At 39.4% G+C, this 21,171-nt stretch overlaps 2 non-coding genes across 2 annotated transcripts; both read right to left on the bottom strand.

Annotated features, from left to right (window-relative positions):
* Positions 1–2,243: 2,243 nt before the first annotated feature.
* LOC130970895 (small nucleolar RNA R71) lies at positions 2,244–2,351 on the bottom strand. The gene has a single exon (XR_009082141.1). It is a non-coding gene; the product is annotated as a small nucleolar RNA R71 (small nucleolar RNA).
* A 10,652-nt stretch (positions 2,352–13,003) lies between these two features.
* LOC130971687 (small nucleolar RNA R71) lies at positions 13,004–13,111 on the bottom strand. The gene has a single exon (XR_009082898.1). It is a non-coding gene; the product is annotated as a small nucleolar RNA R71 (small nucleolar RNA).
* Between the last annotated feature and the right edge of the window lie 8,060 nt (positions 13,112–21,171).

Below are 21,171 nucleotides of genomic sequence, written 5' to 3'. Positions count from 1 at the left end.
TATCTGAAGCTCTCAACCAATGAATGCATAAGTATCTCTATCTTTATCTTATGCTTTATTCGTTTACCACTATACCCATTTGAGTCTGCCTGACTGAGATTTACAAGGTGACCATAGCTTGCTTCGTACCACCAATCTCCGTGGGATCGACCCTTACTCGCGTAAGGTTTATTACTTGGACGACCCAGTGCACTTGCTGGTTAGTTGTGCGAAGTTGTGTTTATCCATGGTATGAGCACCAAGTCTTTGGAGCCTTACTAGGGATTGTTCTTAAGCTGTGAAAGTATTGATCACAATTTCGTGTACCAAGTTTTTGGCGCCGTTGCCGGGGATTGTTCTTGTGTATGGACAACTGACGGTTCATCTTGTTGCTTAGATTAGGTATTTATTTTTTCGAAATTCTTGAAGACGAATTCTAGAGTTTCATGATGATTTGTTGAAATATGGCTGGCTGTAAAGCCATGTCTAATTTCATTGGACCGAGGTTTCAACTTATCATCACAAGAGCTTGTTGATCTTGCTTTTGGAGCAGTGATCTGCTAAGGCTTGGCTGGCCTTTGGCCATGTCTAGTGTTTTGGACCGAAGCTTTCTTGAAAGCTTGGCTGGCTGTGAAGCCATGTCTAATTCCTGGACCGGAGTCTTAGACTAGCATTGCACTGATTCCTGGAATTCTCATTAAGAATTTTGATATCTTTTTCCACTTAATTTTCGAAAAAAAAAAGCACAAAAAAATTTTTTAAAAATCATAAAAACCAAAAATACTTTATGTTTCTTGTTAGAGTCTAGTGTCTAATCTTAAGTTTGGTGTCTTGCATGCCTTGTTTATTTGATCTTGGTTCTATTTTCAAGTCAATAGTACAGGGGACTGAAGATTCAGAACATGCAGCAGAGGAATTACACAGAAAAGCTGGGCGTTCAAAACGCCTAGTGAAGAAGGACAGACTGGCATTTAAACGCCAGCCAGGGTACCTGGTTGGGCGTTTAACGCCCAAAAAGGGTGCATTTTGGGCGTTAAACGCCAGAATGGATACCATTCTGGGCGTTTAACGCCAGGATGGCAAAGGGGGAAGATTTTGTTTTCAAAATCAAATTTTTTTCAAGTTTTCAAAGTTTTTCAAAACCAAATCTTTTTCAAATCAAATCTTATCAATCAAATGTTTTCAAAATCAATTTCTCTCCTTTTTCAAAGATACTTACTAACAATTAATGATTTGATTGAACATCTCAAATTTGTTACCTTTTCTGTTGAGAAAGGTTTAATGTTTGAATCATATCTTTTCTTGTTAGGCAAGTCATTAATTTTTAAAATCATATCTTTTCAATTGTTTTCAAATCATATCTTTTCAATCAAATCTTTTTTCTCAATCACATTTTTTTCAAATAGTTTTCAATCAAATCTTTTTACTTCTAATTTCAAATCCTTTTTTCAAAATCACTTGATTTCTTTCCACTTTTGTTTCGAAAATCAATTAGTGTTTTTTCAAAAATGTTTTCAAATATTTTAATTAATTTTCGAAAAATTACTTCCTCCTTCTCACATCCTTCTATTTATGGAGTACCACTCCTTCTCATGCACAATTCGAACCTTATCTAATTAAAGTTCGAATTCTTCTTCTCCTTCTTCTTTCTATTTCTCTTTTCCTCTGACACCTCAAGAATCTCTATACTGTGACATAGAGTTCCACATTTTCTTGTTCTCTTCTCTTTCATATGAGCAAAGCAGAGACAAAGGTATTCTTGTTGAAGCTGACCCTGAACCCGAAAGGACCTTGAAGAGAAGCTAAGAGAAGCCAAAGCACAACTCTCTTTAGAGGACCTGACCGAATTCTTCAAAGAAGAAGAGACATGGCAGCCGAAAACAACAATATGAAACAATGCAAGGAAGTGCTGGGTGACTTTACTGCACCTACTCCCGACTTCTATGGAAGAAGCATCTCTATCCCTGCCATTGGAGCAAACACTTTGAGCTTAAACCTCAATTATTTCTTTAATGCAACAGAATTGCAAGTTCCATGGACTTCCAATGAAGATCCTCATCAGTTCTTAGCTGAATTCTTGCAAATCTGTGACACAGTCAAGACTAATGGGGTAGACCCTGAGATCTATAGACTGATGCTATTCCCTTTTGCTGTAAGAGACAGAGCTAGAATATGGTTGGACTCAACCTAAAGAAAGCCTGGACTCTTGGGAAAAGCTAGTCAATGCCTTCTTGGCAAAGTTCTTTCCACCACAAAGATGGAGTAAGCTTAGAGTGGAAGTCCAAACCTTCAGACAGAAGGATGGAGAATCCCTCTATGAAGCCTGGGAAAGATACAAACAATTAATCAGAAAATGTCCTTCTGACATGCTTTCTGAATGGAGCATCATAGGTATTTTCTATGATGGTCTCTGAACTATCTAAGATGTCCTTGGATAGCTCTGCTGGAGGATCTCTTCATCTGATAAGACGCCTACAGAAGCTCAAGAGCTCATTGAAATGGTTGCAAATAACCAATTCATGTACACTTCTGAGAGAAATCCTGTGAACAATGGGACAAGTCAGAAGAAAGGAGTTCTTGAGATTGATACTCTGAACGCCATTTTGGCTCAGAATAAAATATTGACTCAACAAGTCAATCTGATTTCTCAAAGTCTGTCTGGAATGCAAAATGCACCAAGTAGTACTAAGGATGCTTCATCTGAGGAAGAAGCTTATGATACTGAGAACCCTTCAATGGAAGAGGTGAATTACCTAGGAGAACCCTATGGTAACACCTATAATTCTTCATGGAGAAATCACCCAAATCTCTCATGGAAGAATCAAGAGAGACCTCAACAAGGTTTCAATAATAATGGTGGAAGAAACAGGTTTAACAATGGCAAACCTTTTCCATCATCTTCTCAGCAACAGACAGAGAATCCTAAGCAGAACCCCTCTGACTTAGCAACCATGGTCTCTGATCTAATTAAAACCACTCAAAGTTTCATGAATGAAACAAGGTCCTCCATTAGAAATTTGGAGGCACAAGTGGGACAGCTGAGTAAGAAAGTTACTGAACTCCCTCCAAGTACTCTCCCAAGCACACAGAAGAAAATCCAAAAGAGTGCAAAGCCATAACATGGCCGAATCTGGAGAGGAAAGAGAGGAAGTGGACGCCACTGAGGAAGACCTCAAAGGGCGTGCACTGACCTCCAATGAGTTCCCCAATGAGGAACCATGGGAATCTGAGGCTCAAAATGAGACCATAGAGATTCCATTGGACTTACTTCTGCCTTTCATGAGCTCTGATGAGTATTCTTCCTCTGAAGAGGATGAGTATGTCACTGAAGAGCAAGTTGCTAAATACCTTGAGCAATCATAAGCTAAATGACAAGTTATTTGGAAATGAGACTTGGGAGGATGAACCTCCTTTGCTCACCAAAGAACTGGATGACTTGTCTAGGCAGAAATTACCTCAAAAGAAACAAGACCCTGGGAAGTTTTCCATACCTTGTACCATAGGCACCATGACCTTCAAGAAGGCTCTGTGTGACTTAGGGTCAAGTGTAAACCTCATGCCTCTCTCAGTAATGGAGAAGCTAAGGATCTTTGAGGTACAGCTGCAAAATCTCACTAGAGATGGCAGACAATTCAAGAAAACAAGCTTATGGACTTGTAGAGAATGTTTTGGTTAAGATTGAAGACCATTACATCCCTACCGACTTCATAGTCCTAGAGACTGGGAAATGCATGGATGAAACCATCATCCTTGGCAGACCTTTCCTAGCCACAGCAAAGGCTGTGATTGATGTTGATAGAGGTGAACTGATCATTCAAGTGAATGGAGAATCCTTTGTGTTTAAGGCTCAAGGATATCCCTCTGTCACCATAGAGATGAAGCATGAAGAGCTTCTCTCAAATCAGAGTCAGAAGAGCCCCCACAGTCAAACTCTAAGTTTGGTGTTGGGAGCCACAACCAAACTCTAAGTTTGGTGTTGAACCCCCACATTCAAACTCTAAGTTTGGTGTTGGGAGGTTCCACATTGCTCTGAGTATCTGTGAGGCTCCATGAGAGCCCTCTGTCAAGCTACTGACATTAAAGAAGCGCTTGTTGGGAGGCAACCCAATATTATATTTTACATATTTTCTTTTGTTATTTTATTTTGTAGGTTGATGATCATAAGAAGTCACAAAATTAATTGAAAAGCAAAAACAGAATGAAAAACAGGAAGAAAATAGCACACCCTGGAGGAAGATGCTGCTGGCGTTCAAACGCCAGTAAGCCTAGCAGTTGGGCGTTTAACGCCCAGTCTGGCACCATTCTGGGCGTTTAACGCCAGAAAGGGGCACCAGACTGGCGTTAAACGCCAGAAAAGGGCAAGAACCTGGCGTTAAACGCCAGGAATGGGCACCAGCCCGGCGTTTAACGCCAGCAATGGCTCAAAACGTGAATTTTGATGCCATTTGGTGCAGGGATGACTTTTCCTTGACACCACCGGATCTGTGGACCCCACAGGACCCCACCACCACTCTCTCTCTTCTTCCCCCATTCACCAATCACCTCAACACCTCTTCCCCAAAAACCCTTCACCTATCAAATCCCATCTTTCTCTTCACCACTCACATCCATCCTTCATAAAACCCCACCAACCTCATCCTTCAAATTCAAACCACTTTCCCTCCCAAACCCACCCATAATGGCCGAACCTCATCTCCCCTCTCTCCTATATAAACCCTTCTTAACCCCTTCATTTTCACACAACCTAAACCACACTTCTCCCCCTCTTTGGCCGAATACACCACCATCTCCCTCTTCTTCATTTCTTCTTCTTCTACTCTCTTCTTTCTTCTTTTGCTCGAGGACGAGCAAACATTTTAAGTTTGGTGTGGTAAAAGCGTTGCTTTTTTCGTTTTTCCATACCATTATGCATCCAAGGCCAGAGAAACCTCTAGAAAGAGGAAAGGGAAGGCAAAAGCTTCCACCTCCGAGTCATGGGAGATGGATAGATTCATCTCAAGGGTGCATCAAGACCACTTCTATGAAGTTGTGGCCTTGAAGAAGGTGATCCCCGAGGTCCCCTTTTCACTCAAAAAGAGTGAATATCCGGAGATCCGCCATGAGATCCGAAGAAGAGGTTGGGAAGTGCTTACCAACCCCATTCAACAAGTCAGAATCTTGATGGTTCAAGAGTTCTATGCCAATGCATGGATCACCAAGAACCATGATCAAAGTATGAACCCGGATCCAAAGAATTATCTCACAATGGTTCGGGGGAAATACTTGGATTTTAGTCCGACAAGTGTGAGGGTGGCGTTCAACTTGCCTATGATGCAAGGAGATGAACATCCTTACACAAGAAGGGTCAACTTTGATCAAAGGTTAGACCAAGTCCTCACAATCATATGTGAAGAGGGCGCACAATGGAAGAGAGATTCAAGAGCAAGCCGGTTCAATTGAGAAAGCATGACCTCAAACCCGTGGCTAGAGGATGGTTGGAGTTTATCCAACGCTCAATCATTCCCACTAGCACCGGTCCGAAGTTACTTTAGACCGGGCCATCATGATCCTAGCATCATGATTGGAGAAGAAGTGGAAGTTCATGAGGTCATAGCCCAAGAACTCTACAAGGTGGCGGATAAGTCCTCTACCTTAGCAAGGTTAGCCTTTCCTCACCTCATTTGTCACCTCTGTTATTCATTGGAGTTGACATAGAGGGAGACATCACCATTGATGAGGATAAGCCCATTACCAAGAAAGGATGGAGCAAACAAGAGACCCCTCTCATCATGAGATCCCTGAGATGCCTCAAGGGATGCACTTTCCTCCACAAAACTATTGGGAGCAACTAAACACCTCCCTAGGAGAATTGAGTTCCAACATGGGACAACTAAGGGTGGAGCACCAAGAACACTCCATTCTCCTCCATGAAATAAGAGAAGATCAAAGAATCATGAGAGAGGAGCAACAAAGGCAAGGAAGAGACATTGAGGAGCTCAAGCACTCCATAGGACCTTCAAGAGGAAGGAAGAGCCACCATCACTAAGGTGGACCCGTTCCTTGATTTCCTTGTTCTTTATTCTTCTGTTTTTCGAATTTTAGTGCTTATGTTTATCCATGTTTGTGTCTCATGATCATTAGTGTCTTAGTGTTTATGCCTTAAAGTTATGAATGTCCTATGAATCCATCACCTTTCTTAAATAAAAACGTGCCTAATTGAAAAGGAAAAGAATTGCATGAATTTTGAATTTTATAACAGTTTAATTATTTTGATGTGGTGGCAACACTTTTGTTCTCTGAATGTATAATTGAACAGTGCATATGTCTTTTGAATTTGTGGTTCATGAATGTTGGCTCTTGAAAGAATGATGAAAAAGGAGACATGTTACTGAGGATCTGAAAAATCATAAAAATGATTCTTGAAGCAAGAAAAAGCAGTGAATACAAAAAAAAAAAGCAAATGAAAAAAAAAAGGGAGAAAACGAAAAAAAAAGGGGAAAAGAGAAAGAAAAAGAAAGAAATAAAGTTGTGATCCAAGGCAATAAGAGTGTGCTTAAGAACCCTGGACACCTCTAATTGGGGACTTTAGCAAAGCTGAGTCACAATCTGAAAAGGTTCACCCAATTATGTGTCAGTGGCATGTATGTATCCGGTGGTAATACTGGAAGACAGAGTGCTTTGGGCCACAGCCAAGACTTAATAAAGTAGCTGTGTTCAAGAATCATCATACTTAACTAGGAGAATCAATAACACTATCTGGATTCTGAGTTCCTAAAGAAGCCAATCATTCTGAGTTCCAAAGGATAAAGTGAGATGCCAAAACTATTCAGAGGCAAAAAAATAAAAGCCCCGCTCATCTAATTAATACTGATCTTCATAGATGTTTTTGGAGTTCATTGCATATTCTCTTCTTTTTATCTTATTTGATCTTCAGTTGCTTGGGGACAAGCAACAATTTAAGTTTGGTGTTGTGATGAGCGGATAATTTGTACACTTTTTGGCATTGTTTTTAGTATGTTTTTAGTATCTTTTAGTTAGTTTTTATTATATTTTTATTAGTTTTTAGTTAAAATCCACTTTTCTGGACTTTACTATGAGTTTGTGTGATTTTCTGTGATTTCAGGTATTTTCTGGCTGAAATTGAGGGATCTGAGCAAAAATCTGATCCAGAGACTCAAAAGGACTGCAGATGCTGTTGGATTCTGACCTCCCTGCACTCAAAGTGGATTTTCTTGAGCTACAGATACCCAATTGGCGCGCTCTCAACGGCGTTGGAAAGTAGACATCCTGGGCTTTCCAGCAATATATGATAGTCCATACTTTGCCCAAGATTTGATGGCCCAAACCGGCGTTCAAAGTCACCTCAAGAAATTCTAGCGTTAAACGCCGGAACTGGCACCTAATTGGGAGTTAAACGCCCAAACTGGCATAAAAGCTGGCGTTTAACTCCAAGGAGAGTCTCTACACGAAAAAGCTTCATTTGCTCAGCCCAAGCACACACCAAGTGGGCCCGGAAGTGGATTTCTATGTCATTTACTCATCTTTGTACACCTTAGGCTACTAGTTTTCTATAAGTAGGACCTTTTACTATTGTATTAAGAATCTTCTGATCTTTGGAACCTTTTTCTTTAGATCTTTTGATCACTTTGGGAGGCTGGCCTCACGGCCATGCCTAGACCTTGTTCTTATGTATTTTCAACGGTGGAGTTTCTACACACCATAGATTAAGGTGTGGAGCTCTGCTGTACCTCGAGTATTAATGCAATTACTATTGTTCTTCTATTCAATTCCGCTTGTTCTTTGTCCAAGATATCACTTGTTCTTCAACTTGATGAATGTGATGATCCGTGACACTCATCATCATTCTCACCTATAAACAAGGTGACTGACAACCATTCTTGTTCTACAAGCATTCGAGGCCCTAGTGTTTATCTCTTGGATTTCTGATTGCACGATGCATGGTTGATCGCCTGACAACTGAGTGCTCGCCTGACAAACGAGCCAGCCATTCTGTGAGATCAGAGTCTTCGTGGTATAGGCAAGAACTGATGGCGGCATTCAAGAGAATCCGGAAGGTCTAACCTTGTCTGTGGTATTCTGAGTAGGATTCAATGATTGAATGACTGTGACGTGCTTCAAACTCCTGAAGGCGGGGCGTTAGTGACAGACGCAAAAGAATCACTGGATTCTATTCCGGCCTGATTGAGAACCGACAGATGGATAGCCTATGCTGTGACAGAGCATCAGGGACGTATTTCCAATGAGAGGATGGGAGGTAGCCACTGACAACGGTGAAACCCTACACAAGCTTGCCATGGAAAGGAGTAAGAAGGATTGGATGAAGGCAGTAGGAAAGCAGAGAGACGGAAGGGAAGGCATCTTCATACGCTTATCTGAAGCTCTCACCAATGATATGCATAAGTATCTCTATCTTTATCTTATTGCTTTATTCGTTTACCACTATACCCATTTGAGTCTGCCTGACTGAGATTTACAAGGTGACCATAGCTTGCTTCGTACCACCAATCTCCGTGGGATCGACCCTTACTCGCGTAAGGTTTATTACTTGGACGACCCAGTGCACTTGCTGGTTAGTTGTGCGAAGTTGTGTTTATGCCATGGTATTGAGCACCAAGTCTTTGGAGCCATTACTAGGGATTGTTCTTAAGCTGTGAAAAGTATTGATCACAATTTCGTGCACCAGTGTCACAGATCATCACATTCATCCGGTTTAAGAACAAGTAATATCTTAGAATGGAAGCAAGCATGATTGAATAAGAAACAGTAGTAATTGCATTAATCCATCAAGACACAGCAGAGCTCCTCACCCCCAACCATGGGGTTTAGAGACTCATGCCGTGGAAGGTACACAAAGAAACGTGTAAAGTGTCATGAGGTCCAGATACAATGTCAAAAGATCCTATTAATAGTAAGCTAGTAACCTAGGGTGTACAGAAATGAGTAAATGACGTAAAAATCCACTTCTGGGTCCACTTAGTGTGTGCTTGGGCTGAGCATTGAAGCTTTCATGTGTAGAGACCTTTTCTGGAGTTAAAACGCCAGCTTTCATGCCAGTTTGGGCGTTTAACTCCAATTTTTATGCCAGTTCCAGCGTTAAACGCTGGAAATTCTGAGGCTGATTTGCAACGCCAGTTTGGGCCATCAAATCTCGGGCAAAGTATGGACTATTATACATTGCTGGAAAGCCCAGGATGTCTACTTTCCAACGCCGTTGAGAGCGCGCCAATTGGGCTTCTGTAGCTCCAGAAAATCCACTTCGAGTGTAGGGAGGTCAGAATCCAACAGCATCTGCAGTCCTTTTCAGCCTCTAAATCAGATTTTTGCTCAGATCCCTCAATTTCAGCCAGAAAATACCTGAAATCACAGAAAAACACACAAACTCATAGTAAAGTCCAGAAAAGTGAATTTTAACTAAAAACTAATAAAAATATACTAAAAACTAACTAAATCATACTAAAAACATACTAAAAATAATGCCAAAAAGCGTATAAATTATCCGCTCATCAACCCCGGAAGTAGATTTCTGCATCAATTACTTACTTCTGTAAACCCTAGTAGCTAGTCTAGTATAAATAAGACATTTTATTATTATATTAGAGAGGCTGGATCATGGATTGTATTTTTGATCCTGTGATCATGTTTTGGGGGCTGGCCATTCGGCCATGCCTGGACCTTCATCACTTATGTATTTTCAACGGTGGAGTTTCTACACACCATAGATTAAGGGTGTGGAGCTCTGCTGTACCTCAAGTTTTAATGCAATTACTACTATTTTCTATTCAATTCAGTTTATTCCTGTTCTAAGATATTCGTTGCACTTCACCATGACGAATGTGATGATCCGTGACACTCATAATCATTCTCACCTATGAACGCGTGACTGACAACCACCCCCGTTCTACCTTAGACCAAGCGCATATCTCTTAGATTTCTTAATCAGAGTCTTCGTGGTATAAGCTAGAATTGATGGCGGCATTCATGAGAATCCGGAAAGTCTAAACCTTGTCTGTGGTATTCCGAGTAGGATTCAGGGATTGAATGACTGTGACGAGCTTCAAACTCGCGATTGTTGGGCGTGATGACAAACGCAAAAGAATAAATGGATTCTATTCCGACATGATCGAGAACCGATAGATGATTAGCCGTGCGGTGACAGAGAATTTGGACCTTTTTCACTGAGAGGATGGGATGTAGCCATTGACAACGGTGATGCCCTACATACAGCTTGCTATGGAAAGGAGTAAGAAGGATTGGATGAAGGCAGTAGGAAAGCAGAGATTCAAAAGGAGCACAGCATCTTCATATGCCTATCTGAAATTCCCACCAATGATTTACATAAGTATTTCTATCTTTATTTTCTGTTTATTTATTATTATTATTATTCGAAAACTCCATAAACAATTATTATCCGCCTAATTGAGATTTATAAGATGACCATAGCTTGCTTCATACCAACAATCTCCGTGGGATCGACCCTTACTCACGTAAGGTTTATTACTTAGACGACCCAGTGCAATTGCTGGTTAGTTGTGAGAAGTTGTGAAGTTATGTTTGGACCATGGTATCATGCACCAACTTTTTGGCGCCATTACCAGGAAGAGAATGAACATGAATGCCATTATCAGAAATCACAATTTTGCCTATCAAGTTTTTGGCGCCGTTGCCGGGGATTGTTCGAGTTTGGACAACTGACGGTTCATCTTGTTGCTCAGATTAGGTAATTTTCTTTTCGAAAATTTTTTTCAAAAATTTATCCCTATTTTCAAAAAAAATAATGAATAAATTATTCTATGACTTCAGAATTTTTAAGAATGGATTCTAGAGTTTCATGTAACAAGTTGAAGCCTGGCTGGCTATAAAGCCATATCCAAATTCTTTTGGATTGAGGCTTCCACTTGTCAACATAAAAGGCATGTATATAGAGTTGGATGAAGTATTAGCTGTTGCATGCCTGATTTATATCCTAAAACTGGCTGGCTATTAAGCCATGTCCAACCCATGGATCGAAGCTTTAAGCTAACATTGAAAGATTCCTGGAATTCTTCTTAAAAATTTTGAATTTCTTATTTTCTTTTTCCTATATGTTTTTCGAAAAAAATAAAAGAAAATACAAAAAAAATTTAAAAAAAATAAAAAATATTTTGTGATTCTTGTTTGAGTCTTGTGTCATGTTTTAAGTTTGGTGTCAATTGCATATTCATCTTGTTCTTGCATTTTTCGAAAATTCATGCATTCATAGTGTTCTTCATGATCTTCAAGTTATTCTTGGTATGTCTTCTTGTTTGATCTTTAAATTTTCTTGTTTTGTGTTATATAATATTTTTCATGTGCATTTTTGAATTCATAGTGTCTAAACATGAAAGATTTCTAAGTTTGGTGTCTTGTATGTTTTCTTTGCATTAAAAGTTTTACAAAAAATATGTTCTAGATGTTCATCATGATCTTCAAAGTGTTCTTGGTGTTCATCTTGACATTCATAGTGTTCTTGCATGCATTCTTTGTTCTGGTCCAAAAAGAAAAGAGAAAAATATAAAAATGACGTTTTAATTTTTCTCTCTCATCATTAAAAATTCAAAAATAAAAAAATATTTATTCCTTATTTCTCTCAAAATTTCGAAAATTTGAGTTGACTTGGTCAAAAATTTTTAAAACTTAGCTATTTCTTACAAGTCAAGTCAAATTTTTAAATTTAAAAATCTTATCTTTTCAAAATCTTTTTCAAAAATCAAATCTTTTTCATTTTTTTATTATTATTTTCAAAATTTTTAAAATTTATTTTCAAAATCTTTTTCTTATCTTTATTTCAAAGTTTTGAAAACTTTACTAACAATTAATGTGATTGATTCAAAAATTTGAAGTTTGTTACTTTCTTGTTAAGAAAGGTTCAATCTTTAAATTCTAGAATCATATCTTATAGTTTCTTGTTAGTCAAGTAATCAAATTTTAATATTAAAAATCAATTATTTTTCAAAATATCTTTTTTATCATATCTTTTTCAAAATTTTGTCTTTTTCAAAAAATTTGATTTCAAAATATCTTCTTATCTTCTTATCTTTTCAAATTTGATTTTCAAATCTTTTTCAAACTAACCAATTAACTTTTGTTTATTTTTTATCTTTTTCAAAACCACCTAACTAATTTTAGCTCTCTAATTTTCGAAAATTACCTCCCTCTTTTTCAAAATTCTTTTAATTAACTAATTATTTTAAATTTTAATTTTAATTTTAATTCTTCTTTTAATTTTCGAAAATTACTAACCCTTTTTTAAAATTAATTTTCGAATTCTGTCCCTCTCATCTCCTTTTATTTATTTATTTATTTACTAACAGTTCTCTTCATCTCAAAGAATCTGAACCTATCTTCACCCTTGTGTTTGGATTCTTGACTCTTTTCCTTCTTCTATTCCCTTCTTCTTCTACTAACATAAAAGAATCTCTCTACTGTGGTAAAGAGGATCCCTATTATTATTTTTTGTTCCCTTTTTCTTTTTCATATGAGCAGGAGCAAGGACAAGAATATTCTTGTTGAAGCAGATCCTGAACCTGAAAGGACTCTGAAGAGGAAACTAAAAGAAGCTAAATTACAACAATCCAGAGATAACCTTACAGAAACTTTCAAAAAAGAAGAGGAGATGGCAGCCGAAAATAATAATGCAAGGAGGATGCTTGGTGATTACACTACACCTACTTCCAAGTTTGATGGAAGAAGCATCTCAATCCCTACCATTGGATCAAACAATTTTGAGCTGAAACCTCAACTAGTTGCTCTACTGCAACAGAACTGCAAGTTCCATGGACTTCCATCAGAAGATCCCTACCAGTTTTTACTTGAGTTCTTGCAGATCTGTGAGACTGTTAAGACTAATAGAGTAGATCCTGAAGTCTACAAGCTCATGCTTTTCCCTTTTGCTGTAAGAGACAGAGCTAGAATATGGTTAGATTCACAACCTAAAGATAGCCTGGACTCATGGGATAAGCTGGTCGCGGCCTTCTTGGCTAAGTTCTTTCCTCCTCAAAAGCTGAGCAAGCTTGGAGTGGATGTTCAGATCTTCAAACAAAAAGATGGTGAATCCCTCTATGAAGCTTGGGAAAAATACAAGCAGATGACCAAAAGGTGTCCTTCTGACATGCTTTCTGAATGGACCATTTTGGATATATTCTATTATGGCCTATCTGAATTCTCCAAGATGTCACTGGACCATTCTGCAGGTGGATCCATTCACCTAAAGAAAACGCCTGCAGAAGCTCAAGAACTTATTGACATGGTTGCAAATAACCAGTTCATGTACACTTCTGAAAGGAATTTCGTGAATAATGTGACGCCTCAGAGGAAAGGAGTTCTTGAAATTGAGGCTCTGAATGCCATATTGGCTCAGAATAAAATGTTGACTCAGCAAGTCAACATGATTTCTCAAAGTCTGAATGGATGGCAAAATGCATCCAACAGTACTAAAGAGGCCTCTTCTGAAGAAGAAGCTTATGATCCTGAGAACCCTGCAATGGCAGAGGTAAATTACATGGGTGAACCTTATGGAAACACCTATAATTCTTCATGGAGAAATCATCCAAATTTCTCATGGAAGGATCAACAAAAGCCTCAACAAGGCTTTAATAATGGTGGAAGAAATAGGCTCAGCAATAGCAAGCCTTTTTCATCATCTTCTTAGCAATAGACAGAGAATTCTGAGCAGAGCACCTCTAATTTAGCAAAATTAGTCTCTGATCTGTCTAAGACTACTTTAAGTTTCATGAGTGAAACAAGGTCATCCATAAGAAATTTGGAGGCACAAGTGGGCCAGCTGAGTAAGAAAGTCACTGAAACTCCTCCTAGTACTCTCCCAAGCAATACTGAAGAGAATCCAAAAAGAGAGTGCAAGGCCATTGATATAATCAAAATGGCCGAACCTAGAGAGGAAGGAGAGGACGTGAACCCCAATGAGGAAGACCTCATGGGACGTCTCTCAAGTAAGAAGGAGTTCCCTATTGAGGACCTAAAGGAATCTGAGGCTCACATAGAGACCATAGAGATTCCATTAAACCTTCTTCTACCATTCATGAGCTCTGAAAACTATTCTTCCTCTGAAGAGGATGAAGATGTAACTGGAGAGCAAGTTGCTCAATATCTAGGAGCCATCATGAAGCTGAATGCCAAATTGTTTGGTAATGAGACTTGGGAAGGTGAACCTCCCTTGCTCATTAATGAACTAGATACATGGGTTCAGCAAACTTTACCTCAAAAGAGACAAGATCCTGGCAAATTCTTAATACCCTGTACCATAGGCACCATGACCTTTGAGAAGGCTCTGTGTGACCTAAGGTCAGGCATAAATCTTATGCCACTCTCTATAATGGAGAAGCTGGGGATCATTGAGGTACATCCTGCCATATTCTCATTGCAAATGGCAGACAAGTCAGTAAGACAAGCTTATGGATTGGTAGAGGACGTGTTGGTAAAGGTTGAAGGCCTTTACATCCCTGCTGATTTCATAATCTTAGACACTAGGAAGGAGGAGGATGAATGCATCATCCTTGGAAGACCTTTCCTAGCCACAACAGGAGCTATGATAGATGTTAACAGAGGAGAATTAGTCCTTCAATTGAATGGGGACTACCTTGTGTTTAAGACCCAAGGGTGTTCTTCTTTAACAATAGAGAAGAAGCAAGAAAAGCTTCTCTCAGTACAAAGTCAAACAGAGCCCCCACAATCAAACTTTAAGTTTGGTGTTGGGAGGCCACATCCAAACTCTAAGTTTGGTGTTGGGAGTCTACAACATTGACCTGATCACCTGTGAGGCTCCATGAGAGCCCACTGTCAAACTAGTAACATTAAAGGAGCGCTTATTGGGAGGCAACCCAATTTTTATTTATCTAATTTTATTTTTCTTTTATTGTTATTTTATATTTTATTAGGTTCATGATCATGTGGAGTCACAAAATAAATACTAAAATTAAAAACAGAATTAAAAACAGCAAAAGAAAAGCACACCCTAGAGGAAGGACTTACTGGCGTTTAAACGCCAGTATGGAGCATCTGGCTGGTGTTCAACGCCAGAATAGAGCATGGATCTGGCGTTGAACGCCAGAAACAAGTAACATCCTGGTGTTTAAACGCCAGGAATACACCCTGGGGAGAGCTGGCGCTAAACGCCAGAAACAAGCATGGAACTGGCGTTCAACGCCAGAAATATGCTGCAATTGGGCGTTGAACACCCAAAACAAGCATGAAGCTGACGTTCAACGCCATAAACAAGCATCAATCCGGCGTTGAACGCCAGGATTGCATGCAGAGGGCATTTTACACGCCTCATTAGTGCAGGGATGTAAATCCTTGACACCTCAGGATCTGTGGACCCCACAGTATCATCTCAGGATCTGTGGATCCCACAGGATCCCCACCTACCTCAATTCATCTTCTCTCCTCTTCACACAATCCAATAACACTCTTCTCCAAAACCCTTCACCAATCACCTCAATCTCTCTTTCCTATCACCTCTTCACCACTCACATTCATCCACTCTTCCCCATAAACACCATCTACTTTCAAAATTTAAAATCTTTTTCTCACCCAAACCCACACTAAATAGCCGAACCTACTCCCTCTCCCTTCACTATATAAAGCTCTCTAACCTTCTTCATTTCCACACACCACAACCCCCTCTTTTTCACCTTGGCCGAAACCACACACTTCTCCCTTTCCTCCATATTTTCTTCTTCTTCTTCTTCTTCTTTCTTCTTTTGCTCGAGGGCGAGCAATATTCTAAGTTTGGTGTGGTAAAAGCATAGCTTTTTTTGTTTTTCCATAACCATTGATGGCACCTAAGGCCGGAGAAACCTCTAGAAAAGGGAAAGGGAAGACAAAAGCTTCCACCTCTGAGTCATGGGAGATGGAGAGATTCATCTCTAAAGCCCATCAAGACCACTTCTATGATGTTGTGGCCAAGAAGAAGGTGATTCCCGAGGTCCCTTTCAAACTCAAGAAAAATGAGTACCTGGAGATCCGACATGAGATCCAAAGAAGAGGTTGGGAAGTTCTGACCAACCCCATTCAACAAGTCGGAATCTTAATGGTTCAAGAGTTCTATGCCAATGCATGGATCACTAGGAACCATGATCAAAGTGTGAACCTGAATCCAAAGAATTATCTTACAATGATTCGGGGGAAATACTTATATTTTAGTCCGGAAAATGTAAGGTTTCCATTCAACTTGCCCATGATGCAAGGAGATGCACACCCCTACACTAGAAGGGTCAACTTTGATCAAAGATTGGACCAAGTCCTTATGGACATATGTATGGAAGGAGCTCAATGGAAAAGAGACTCCAAAGGCAAGCCGGTTCAATTAAGAAGACTGGACCTCAAGCCTGTGGTTAAAGGATGGTTGGAGTTCATCCAACGATCCATCATCCCCACATGCAACCGATCCGAAGTTACTGTGGATCGGGCCATCATGATTCATAGCATCATGAATGGAGAGGAAGTAGAAGTTCATGAAGTCATCTCCTTTGAATTCTACAAAATAGCCGAAAAGTCCTCCATCATGGCAAGGCTAGCTTTTCCTTATTTTATTTGCCATCTATGTTACTCAGCTGGAGTTATCATAGAAAGAGACATCCCCATTGAGGAGGATAAGCCCATCACTAAGAAGAGGATGGAGCAAACAAGAGAGCCCGCTCATGGATCCCAAGAGATGCATGAGGAAGCTTATCACCAAGAAATCCCGGGGATGCCTCAAGGGATGCACTTTCCTCCCAACAATTATTGGGAACAACTCAACACTTCTCTAGAAGACTTGAGTTACAATATGGATCAATTAAGGGTGAAACATCAAGAGCACTCCATCATTCTCCATGAAATTAAAGAAGATCAAAGAGCAATGAGGGAGGAGCAACAAAAGCAAGGAAGAGACATAGAAGAGCTCAAGGACATCATTGGTTTTTCAAGAAGAAAGCGCCACCATCACTAAGGTGGACTCATTCCTTATTCTTAATTCTTTGTTTTTTCGGTTTTTTATGCTATATGTTTGTTTATGTTTTGTGTCTTTACTTCATGATCATTAGTATGTAAGTAACTATGTCTTAAGGCTATGAATAATTCCATGAATCCTTCACCTCTCTTAAATAAAAAATGTTCCTGATTCAAAAGAGCAAGAAGTACATGAGTTTCGAATTTATCCTTGAATTTAGTTTAATTATATTGATGTGGTGACAATACTTTTTGTTTTCTGAATGAATGCTTGAACAGTGCATATTTTTTATCTTGTTGTTTATGAATGTTAAAATTATTGGCTCTTGAAAGAATGATGAACAAAGAAAAATGTTACTGGTAATCTGAAAAATCATAAATCTGATTCTTGAAGCAAGAAAAAGCAGTGAATAGCAAAAGCTTGCGAAAAAAAAAGAGAAAGTGGCAAAAAAAATAGAAAAAAAAGAAAAAGCAAGCAGAAAAAGCCAATAGCCCTTAAAACCAAAAGGCAAGGGTGAAAAGGATCGAAGGCTTTGAGCATCAATGGATAGGAGGGCCCAAGGAAATAAAATCCATGCCTAAGCGGCTAAATCAAACTGTCCCTAACCATGTGCTGGTGGCATGCAGGTGCAAGTGAAAAGCTTGAGACTGAGTGGTTAAAGTCGTGATCCAAAGCAAAAAGAGTGTGCTTAAGAGCTCTAGACACCTCTAACTGGGGACTTTAGCAAAGCTGAGTCACAATCTGAAAAGGTTCACCCAGTCATGTGTCTGTGGCATTTATGTATCCGGTGGTAATACTGGAAAACAAAGTGCTTAGGGCCACGGCCAAGACTCATAAAAGTAGTTGTGTTCAAGAATCAACAAACTTAACTAGGAGAATCAATAACACTATCTAAAATTCTAAGTTCCTATAGATGCCAATCATTTTGAATTTCAAAGGATAAAGTGAGATGCCAAAACTGTTCAGAAGCAAAAAGCTACAAGCCCTGCTCATCTAATTAGGACTAAGTTTCATTGATATTGTGGGATTCATTTTATATTCTCTTCTTTTTATCCTATTTTGTTTTCAGTTGCTTGGGGACAAGCAACAATTTAAGTTTGGTGTTGTAACGAGTAGATAATTTATACGCTTTTTGGCATTATTTTTATATAGTTTTTAGTATGAATTAGTTAGTTTTTAATATATTTTTATTAGTTTTTAAGAAAAATTTACATTTCTGGACTTTACTATGAGTTTGTGTGTTTTTCTGTGATTTCAGGTATTTTCTGGCTGAAATTGAGGGACCTAAGCAAAAATCTGATTCAGAGGCTGACAAAAGACTGCAGATGTTGTTGGATTCTGACCTCCCTGCACTCAAAGTAGATTTTCTAGAACTACAGAACTCCAAATGGTGCGCTCTTAATTGCGTTGGAAAGTAGACATCCAGAGCTTTCCAGCAATATATAATAGTCCATACTTTGCACGAGTTTTGATGACGTAAAATGGCGTCAAGACGCCAGTTCTCTGCCCTTTTCTGGCGTCAAAACGCCAGAACTGGCATAAAAGTTGGAGTTAAATCCCAAACTGGCACCAAAGATGGTGTTTAACTCCAAGGAAGACCTCTACACGTGTAAAACTCAATGCTCAGCCTAAGCACACACCAAGTGGCGCCGAAAGTGGATTTCTGCATCATTTACCTATTCTGTAAACCCTAGTAGCTAGTTTTCTTATAAATAGGACCTTTTACTATTGTATTTTCATCTTGGAATCTTGGGCTTCTATCTTTTGATCTCTTGATCACGTTTTGGGGGCTGGTAATTCGGCCATGCCTAGACCTTGTTCTTATGTATTTTCAACGGTGGAGTTTCTACACACCATAGATTAAGGGTGTGGAGCTCTGCTGTTCCTCGAGTATTAATGCAATTACTACTGTTTTCTATTCAATTCATGCTTATTCTTATTCTAAGATATTCTCTGTACTTCAACATGATGAATGTGATGATCCGTGACACTCATCACTATTCTCAACCTATGAACGCGTGCCTGACAACCACTTCTGTTCTACCTTAAATCGAGTGTGTATCTCTTAGCCTCCATTCCGAAAGATCGGAGTCTTCGTGGTATAAGCTAGAATTATTGGCGGCCGTTCTTGAGATCCGAAAAGTCCAAACCTTGTCTGTGGTATTCCGAGTAGGATCTGGAAAGGGATGACTGTGACGGGCTTCAAACTCGCGAGTGTTGGGCGTAGTGACAGACGCAAAAGGATCACTGGATTCTATTCCAACATGATCGAGAACCGACAGATGATTAGTCGTGTGGTGACAGAACAGTGCATTTGGTCCATTTTCACTGAGAGGGCGGGAAGTAGCCATTGACAACGGTGATGCCCAACATACAGCTTGCCATGGAAAGGAGTATGAAGGATTGGATGAAGGCAGTAGGAAAGCAGATATTTAAGAGGGATGAAGCATCTCTATACGCTCATCTAAAATTCCCACCAATGAATTACATAAGTATCTCTATGTTTATTTTATGTCTTTTAATTATTAAAACTCCATAATCATTTAAATCCGCCTGACTGAGATTTACAAGGTGACCATAGCTTACTTCAAGCCGACAATCTCTGTGGGATCGACCCCTTACTCACGTAAGGTTTATTACTTGGATGACCCAGTGCACTTGCTGGTTAGTTGTGCGAAGTTGTGAAAAAAAGTTAAGATTACAATTGTGCATGTCAAGTTGTTGGCGCCATTGTGTATCACAATTTCGTGCACCACATATGATGCATGCCTATCCTACTGGCTATGAGTTCACGTGTCGGTTACATTGCTAGAACCCGACACATCCGATAGCTAACCCGGACATTGTCTCTCTATCGTGCATCTCTATGAGGAATATAATAATCTCGACTTCATCAAAAGCCAGTCTAAAAAGGGCAGTGCACACCCTTGCACCTCTCACCAGAGGCAGCACTATCTAGGATACGTGTCCGACCACCTTTACAACCAGAGAGAGCTACGAAATAAGCGGGACCAACCACCATCCTTATTTTGGCAAAAATCGGCTCAGCACAAGCAAGATTCACTACCGTCCTTGCCATGTCATTGCCAAGAGTAACATCAATCCATATGCAAGCGGGTTATACCACCGACCTTGTCAAAATACATCTCAGTTCAGTTCACAGTGAAATCTTTACTCAGTAATTATATTAGCCACAAGCCTTTATCAATAATAATTCATTTTGATCCACAACCTCTTCTAAAATATCAATTGAATCAAATTCACAAGTTTACACTCATTCCTAAGACTAAAAACTAGTTATCAAACCTTAATTGGGGGTTATGCAACTTTACAAGTTTGTCAAGAAAGCCAAAGAGTAAAAAATAGAGTAATTTTTGAGAAAGCAGGGCATGTGCGTACGCATCACTCTTGTGTGTACGCACCCACCAGAATGCCATTCCCAGCTTGTGCATGTACACACTATCGTACGCATGCACAACTTGTAAAATTCCCTTGTCATGTGTACACACACACTTGTGTGAACATAGCTGTTGGCTCGTACTTTCCAGTCACCTATTCACACGAACCCAAGTAGACACGTGTGTTTGTCAGGCACGTTAGTCTTAGTGTGATGAACAGATCTAATTTGTCAGATCATCCTATTCACCATGATGAAAATCGGATATACATCTTAGAAACAGATCAAACACGGATCAGAGAAGAAATAGTAATACTTTTATTAATTCATAGGACTCAGCAGGGCTTTTCCCCTCAACTTAGGAGGTTTAGAAACTCATGATGAATTAAAAGACAATGATAAAATCGAAAATATGATCCAAAAGCTTTTTAAATTACATAAATTAAATCCCTTAAATACTAAACAGATGACTAGTAAGGGTAAAACTGTCTTTTAGTGCTAAAATCCACTTATAGGGGCCCACTTGGTGAGTTTTTGGGCTGAGCTTTGATGAGATCCACATTCTATGAGGTCTCTTGGGCGTGGAACGCTAGCTAGGGGGTCCCCTTTAGGCGTTTGGACGCCGGTTTCTGCTCTTTGGGCGCTGGACGCCTGGAAGTGGGTAGGAAGCTGGTGTTGGACGCCAGTTTTAGGCCTTCTAATCCGAAGTAAAGTGTAAACTATTATATATTGCTGGAAATATCTATAAGTCAGCTTTCTACATCCTTTAAGAACGCTCTATTTGGATTTTTATAACTTCAGAAAATATCTTCTGAATGCAGGCAGGTCAGAT

The sequence above is a fragment of the Arachis stenosperma genome, chromosome 3 (assembly GCF_014773155.1).
Source record: "Arachis stenosperma cultivar V10309 chromosome 3, arast.V10309.gnm1.PFL2, whole genome shotgun sequence".
Lineage (NCBI taxonomy): Eukaryota > Viridiplantae > Streptophyta > Magnoliopsida > Fabales > Fabaceae > Arachis > Arachis stenosperma.
This window is presented reverse-complemented; position numbering and strand designations above follow the sequence as displayed.